Source organism: Gavialis gangeticus, unplaced genomic scaffold (assembly GCF_001723915.1).
Source record: "Gavialis gangeticus isolate Ggan-Ray unplaced genomic scaffold, GavGan_comp1, whole genome shotgun sequence".
NCBI lineage: Eukaryota > Metazoa > Chordata > Crocodylia > Gavialidae > Gavialis > Gavialis gangeticus.
In genome coordinates, this window is record NW_017729030.1 from 42,618,599 (window position 1) to 42,626,051 (window position 7,453).

The following is a 7,453-nucleotide window of genomic DNA, read 5'->3' on the forward strand; positions in this document are numbered from 1 at the left end:
GGAGGATGAAGGTAATACAGCTGCTAAGAGAGGGAACAAAAAGTGTTACCTAAAAATAAACATCCAAGGTAGATGTTACCTGTTTAATTTCCTTTTTCAGCACTGGATAAATTAAATGCATCAAGAGATGCTGGATTATAGGGAGTGTAATAAGCCTGTTTTAAGTTGAGAATGGTTCTGGTTTTTATTCTTCACTAATTTACCAGCAATTATCTGTGTCTTGCAAGACAATCTTTCACTTACATAAAAAAGGTACAGGGACGTTACCCTGCCTAGGAAACCTAAGGTAGGGTCAATAAATAGCAGTTTTATTATTACAAGATAATGATATACCATTTGTATACCGGCTTCTTCCCAAAGATTTCAGAGGACTTTATAAACACTAATAGTTTTTCAAGACTCTTGTGAGGCAAATATTATTATGTGCCCAGCTGGGATTTAAGGAAGCTGAGGCAAAAAGCGATAAAGTGAGTTGCTCACAGTAATATAGGAGCCACCAGCAGATCCTGCATTCTTACCAGGAGGTCATTTGTCTTTCTGCAGGACACCTATAAGTTAAAGTACTTCTAACCTGAGAGCATGCAAGTTGCCCATTTTAAAAAGCAAAGAACCCAAGAGAAAATAGCCCTTATCGCAGTTCAGAAGCACGGTTTGGATGTTAGTACACCTGAGCCCAAAGTAATAAAATCCTTGTTCTGTGCTCCAGGGTCCAATCCAGGTTGGGTTGTGAGTACCAACCCCAAAGCACTTGTTTAATAAGGGGCTGAATTTGCAAATACACCTGTTGAGTACCTCAAAGCTTGGGAGACAGTGGCTTTAAAATGCAATTTGAATCCTCAGCCTGAGAGCATTTAGATCTAAGGCTTTTGTTTTCCTGTCCCAAGTGTAAAAATTTAAAGAACGGATGTGGATTAGATTAGATCCAGGTTTCAATTTATTTAACCCCATAGAAATACATGCACTATATCTTGATATACCATCCAAAAGGCTGTTTTCATTAGGAAATGAAGGAAGGCAGAGCTCTCTATGCTGTCCACTTTGATGCTGGCCCATAGAAAACCATTTGCCAAGATAAACTTCCCTGGCTTTTTTTCATCTCCACAATGCAGTTTACTTCAGTTAAACAAGAGACATTCTGGGCACATTTACACAAGACGTTTACCATACAACTGACTCATTAGCTCCACAGTAAATCTCAGCATCTACACATGCAGTGCTATTAGGACTGAGTAAATTAATTAACTCCACCATAGATTAGTGCTTGTTAACATTCTGCCACACCACACATGTAGATGCTGATACATGTGGCTGGGGCATGAGGGTGCTTCAGTGCAGGGGCTGTCTGCCAGCTAGCCCTGCACTGGAGCACCCTCGTGCCCCAGCCAGTCTCTCTGCAGCACATTGAGCTGGGTCGGAGCAGCCCTAGGCTGGCAGGCTGACCCTCCAAGCTCTTTGCCAGCTGTCGCTGATCCAACATGGCTCAATGTGCTGCGGTCCCTGGTGCACATGTACATGTAATACCCAGGAGCAATAAATTCTGGTGCAAACAGCACTGGAGTTTATTCAATTGCATTAATAGCATGTGTAGACACACCCTCTGTTCTTCACTCCCAAGCTCCTGCTCAGTTTGAGCTCTGCTGGTGAGAACACTACTTCTGTTGCTGATTAGTTCTTATCATCTCTTTTTCCACTAATTGACAAACCTCTATCTGCTACAGAACAGCGGTCACTATGTAATAATGATCAGGGTGTCTGGATAGACACACATTGCATGGTTGTCATTAAGACACATCCAAATGGCTCTGTGAGTAAAACAGAGGATTTAATAAGGCAAAGGACAGCTTTCTGTTCAGGAAGCCAAAACGACTCTGGTACAAAAGACGCACACGAACAGTTCTGGTGCGTCCCAGCAGAGGGCAATGGTAGCCATGCATATGAAAGCAATGCTACATCATGATTACAATACTGTATAAAAGTTCTCTCTTACTTGTCAAATTTTGTTCCCCCACACTGCATGTCCATCAGGCCTAACAAGTGGAATAAATCCCATTTGGCGTCAGATCCAAGCTGAGTCACAAGTCCAGCAGCACATGAATCAGCCCACAGCAAAAACAAGGCAGTTTGTTGCTATACTGAAGAGTTCAAGGGAGGTTAGCTACAAATAAGGAAAGGAAACTTGTTTACTTGGAACTACTGTGCAGTACAGAAAATATAGGCTGGAAAAGAAGATGAAAGAGCAGTAGGAAGTGGATCTGCACCCTAAATCCCCTGGGGCAGAGGGAAAAGGGGGGAAGGAATCTTTTTGATTCACTCTGAACTTGTACTAATCCTTTTGCAACAGATAGAAAGAGGAACAAGGCTAACATAATAAATATATTAATTAATTATTGGTGAATTCATTTGAGGTGTCCAGTATAAGGCCCTTCAGTTCTGATTTTATTCAAAGGTATAAGCACCCATAACTCCAAATCAAATCAGTGGGAGCGGCTGGTTCATGGCATTTCTAATGATTAAGCCCTTCTGGTTTCAGCTTGGGGACTGAAAAATGAAGGCACCCAAAATTAGAGACTGCTTTTGAAAATATTAGCCATATTGTATATCATGTTCACTGAATTGTGGTGAGCTCCCATTAATTATGAAAGCATGCTACAAAGGGATGGAAAAATCAGATCTCTTTTAAACAAGGTGGGATGTAAAGAAATGTGTACAGACCTCTTTACAGCAGTACTAATAAATAATAAGTAAACATGGACAAGGGCAATTGCTGCTTTAATATTGCTTTTATTTGTTGTGCTTACATCAGTAGACATTGTGGTAGGGAAATAACTGATCAGAGAAGAGAGAAATATGTTGCTAAGCAACACAACACTCTGGATGGGAGACCCACTCCCATGTCATGGGACTGACAGGCTGGATGGGTCGCTGGATTTTAAAAATACAATATTTCTAAAAGGTAGAAGAGGTTGGAAGAGTTAATATCTCCAAATGAAGAGGCACGTGACAACAGCCAAGATAGGTTAGTAAATGAGAGAGTGGAGCTGACTTGGGGGGCTGCTGACTGGTGAGGAGAGTGTGTGAAGATGGAGAAAGGAAGTAATAAATAATGGAGAGAGACAAGAGGAAGCCAAGACAGGAGTGAAACAAACTCTGGCAACAAATGCTGGATATTAGAAAATGCAGTGAGTCAAACATATTTGGATCCAAATTTCACCAGAACACAAAAGGATTTGGACCTAGCATCTGAATGCAGACCCTAGTTGGCTGGCTAGAGGAAAGAAGGAATTTAAGAGGAGGAAGGTCCTTAAAAAGAAATAGAAATATTCAATATACAGGGTGGCTTTCAAGAATACCAGCACTGGAACAGTCCTCTCTACACAGGGAACCATTCACAGCTCATGTTGGTCATTGCACATTCTCAAATTGGTCACCCTAGACCTAAGCTACAGCAGCAATGGACAGGTAGTTGGGTGGCCGTGCACGTAAAACACTAGAGTAGGAGCTAGGATACCTGGCTCCAGTTTCTGGCCCTTAACAAGCTTTCCCAGTGAAGTCATATTGGCTGGGGTTTTGAAAGGACCACCAAGGCACCCAAATTATATTGAAATTCAGTGGAAACTGGGTGCTTAAACCTGATGAAAATAATTTTTTCAGCTACTCCAGTGATTATTCTGGGGTAGGTCATGCTTTGTCCACCCCCCAGAGATAGCCATACTTAACACTGTAACACACAGCCATAGGCTCAGACAGTAAATTAGGACACATCTTGGTAAGCATTCGCAGAACAAGTGTTTCTGAAAAGCTGGCCATGTTAAACAGGCATTGGAGCAGACCTTTCAAGTCAGTGCTAAAAGTCCCATTGCCTTCAGTCAGTACTGAATTGGTCTTTCCCTGAGCACAGTTTAACACAGTCCCTGCACAGCAGAGATGGCTTTTTCCTGGATACAAGAACACCCACACGAGTAACAAATTGACGGCAAGATCCCTTGGAGTTGAGCTGCTTTGCTAATTAATCCAGCTCTCCCACGAAGGTTAGAAGTTTAAAATAAAAACAAAACCAAAAAAAATCCCCTGAGCACTCAAGTGACATGAGTCTATTCTGTGTCTGTGAGGGGAGGCAAGAGATTTACAAGCAGTACATTTTTCCAAATCTCTCGCTGAAGCTTCTTTAATCCCCAGCATTCCACTTTATCAGAGTGAGCCTGCTGGGTTCAGGATCTGTTTCCAATCGGTCGATAGCAACAGGGAAATCTCTAAACCTTCTTTTGATCCAGACATAAATCATAAAGGATCCAGATCTCAAACAACAGTCCTCTGCTCTCAAAAGCTTATCCTCTGCAAATGGAAAAGATGTGCAGGGAGAGAGTGGGACTGTGCTACAAGCAGTATTTGGGAACACTAGAAAAGTAGTTAGCCATGTTAGTCTGAAGTCAGGCAGGAGGCAGGATGGAAATGAACCTGATAGACTAACTGAATCAGAGATTGTAATGCATCTATGGGTGCCAGAATGGTTCCTGGGCCACTCCCATCTCACTTCCCTTGTTCCTCCAGGGTGTTTCCCCCCTGTGATCTTTCCTGCCATGCCTTGATGTAATGAATCGACAAGGGGAGGCTGCTTTGAGGACAAAGAGGGCTTTGGGTAGTAGATCCTTGTCTGAACTGTGGCCCCCTTGGCCTCGTCCCACCTTTAGTCTGACAGAGCCTTTCAGCTTGGGGCCCACTGCCCAGGACTGCAAACTCTTGGCTCAGCTTTGGTCATGCCTGTGGCCTTCCCTGGCCCTGATGGGTCCCCTATACAGGCCTCTGCGATCACAGGTCTCACCTTCATGAGTTCTGAGTCTGCTCCCCCACTCAGTCCTTGGTGAGCTCTGCCCCTTACAGGTTCAGGGCTTATGCCTCAGTCTCTGTCCTTCATCATCTGAAAACTGCGCCTAGAGTTTGGGGCATCCCCAGGCATCCCTATCAGTGGTCTCCACCTCCCCTACAGCCACAATCCAGTCCACTGGGAACAAAAAGAGAAAGGGAACCTAAATCGTGTGTCTGCTTCAACTCAAAGAAAATGCTCCATCTGGGGTCAGCCTTACTCAACAGCGGTGCTTGTGAAAACAGAAACCAAAGAGGCTTGGACTACTTATCTTGCTTTCAGTACAGACTTTGAGGTTTTCTTCCACCTAAGCTGCCACTCTGAGTCTTTCGTCTGCAGTCTCAAGTCCTGCCCCAGGGATCTTCCATCAGGAACTTGGTCCCCATAGCTCCTATGGCCAGACTGACCCTCTGGCTTGGGGCTTAGGTTTATAAAGCCTTCCCTGACCCTTCACTTCCACCCCACGTCCATTAGGCACCAGGTGGCCATTTTGTTTCAGGCTTCTCTGACTGTTAACTTGACCTCAGAAAAAGAGAAAAGGGGAACAAACATAGGAACAAACCCTTCCTCACACCCCACAAACCTATACACACAGTACACAAACACAAATCATGGCAAAAATGTTTCTTGTAATAAAATTAAAATATGTTATAGTAGGTGTTTGACTTTTATTATATGCTTTGGTTTCTTCTGATTCCAAGATGGCAACTCTACCCTCTCAAATGCAATATTTCCAGGGGTAAGGTAAGGGACTTGCAGTAGCAAAGGTCAGCAGTTAGGGAACATACTTCTGGTCCCAAGATAGCAATTAGGGGGTGGAGCACCTGTCAAGGGATGGAGATACCCTTGCAGACCTCAACAGCTCACCAAAACTCATTAAGCAGCCCTCCACCAAGGACAAATAGCTACAGCATTCCTCTGAGAGAAGGAACATCACAATTCTGGGTGTTGTTCTAGCACACTTTATACATTTTAAACAGTTACTACTTAAATACAGAAACAAACCTGGAAACAGGGACTGGGGTACAGACTTCCCACTGGTTGGTTGAGTGATCTCACCATCAAGTCATTATGAAAAACTACCATTTTTGAACCAAATTCAACACTGTCAGTGCCACTAGGCACACCTAATGAATCATTTGTCTCCTGGGATTTAAATACTTCTTTAGCACCTTTGCAGTTTGGACTATAAAGAAAGCTCAGGTAGATGTTGGATGCTTAGGTGATCAAACTGGATCATTTCAGCATATGCGGTAGCCCAAGTGCAGACAATAAGGGACTTTTACCATCCAAAATAATGGCTGTGCCTGAACTTACAGGCCTTTTGTGGATTGTATAGTAGGGCTAATCTGAATCATTCTTTGGAACGTAAGTGCTTAAGTTCAACCTAAGTCCTATTTAAGTGCCTACATAAAAAAAAACAAAGCCATTGTCTGCTCCTCATTTGCATTCTTACAGAGCAGCACCTTACAAACTGTTTTTTCTACCTGGGAGAACCCTTCCCACCTCTGATTTTTCCTTTGCCAGATAAAGCTTCTTTTCTACCTGGAAGAATGCTTACCATCTTTGATTTTTCCTTTGCCTGATGAAGGGCATGAGAGCATGAAAGCTTGCAAAGAAAAAAAAATTGCAACTATTTAGTTGGTTTAATGAAATTCTACCCGAAGAATTTTATTTATATAACAAAACTGGTTCTGGCTTTAAGTGCTTAACACTTTTTTCCCTGAAGCCCCTTAAAAATTCTATATATAAAAATGTGCACAGATATACCCCACCACCTGTGGTGGCACAGTAGGGGGCACTACTACACAGAGCCAGCCTCCTCACTCTGCCAGGCCCAAAACCATACTTCAGGAGTCTCCCTGGTGAGCCTACCTGGCCATCCCCCTTCCTGAAGATCACCCACAAGCCTGGGGCAATGCTGCCAACACCAGGGCACTGGTCTCTGTTAGGGCACTGTGCAGCACACAGACCCTGCAAGCCTTGGGGGTGCTTTGCCCACTGGTAATATTTCTTGGTGCCTCTTTCAGTCCAAAGCATCCCCAGATAACTTCAGGTATGACTGAGGGAACATAAACAGCCAAGCTCTGTGGCCAGGCCAGGAGCAAAAGGCTTGCCTCTCACCCCTAAAGTGAAATAGCCAGGTACGCTGTAACCCCATCCTTTATTGATGGGGGGGAAGGGGGGAGGGTAGAGCAAGGAAGCCAGAACGCACTTTAAGCAAATATAATCAATCAGAGTCATACACAGTCTTGGACATAGTAGCCCTTTTTAAAATATGTCTGCATAGACATAAATCCTAACTCCTGGCTAATTTCCAAGTTTTTACTTGCAGGAATTTATCCAGGCTGAAGCCGGGAGGCACTTTGTTTGTGGCTTTTCAAAATGCCCACCGGAGGAAGAAGAGAGAGCTCCCCCCTCCCCTCAGGAATTTATCTGGATAGGTCACCTGGTCAACCAGCTTGAACCAAATAGCACTGGTGACATGTAGGGGGTTCATGTAGGTGCACATGCACCCCAAGATTTGCCATGTCCCCCCTGACAGAAGCCTTGGTGGCACTTCCACTGGCAGCAGCAATCGGCTGTGGGGGA

At 43.9% G+C, this 7,453-nt stretch overlaps 1 long non-coding RNA gene across 1 annotated transcript in view; it reads right to left on the bottom strand.

Annotated features, from left to right (window-relative positions):
* The window catches only part of LOC109301168, a 49,516-nt gene extending 43,818 nt beyond the window's left edge, over positions 1-5,698 (bottom strand). The window contains exons 1-2 of the long non-coding RNA XR_002098457.1: positions 5,576-5,698; positions 1,988-5,383 (exon numbers count right to left, since the gene is read on the bottom strand). This is a non-coding gene — a long non-coding RNA (uncharacterized LOC109301168). The remainder of the gene's footprint in view (positions 1-1,987; positions 5,384-5,575) is intronic.
* Between the last annotated feature and the right edge of the window lie 1,755 nt (positions 5,699-7,453).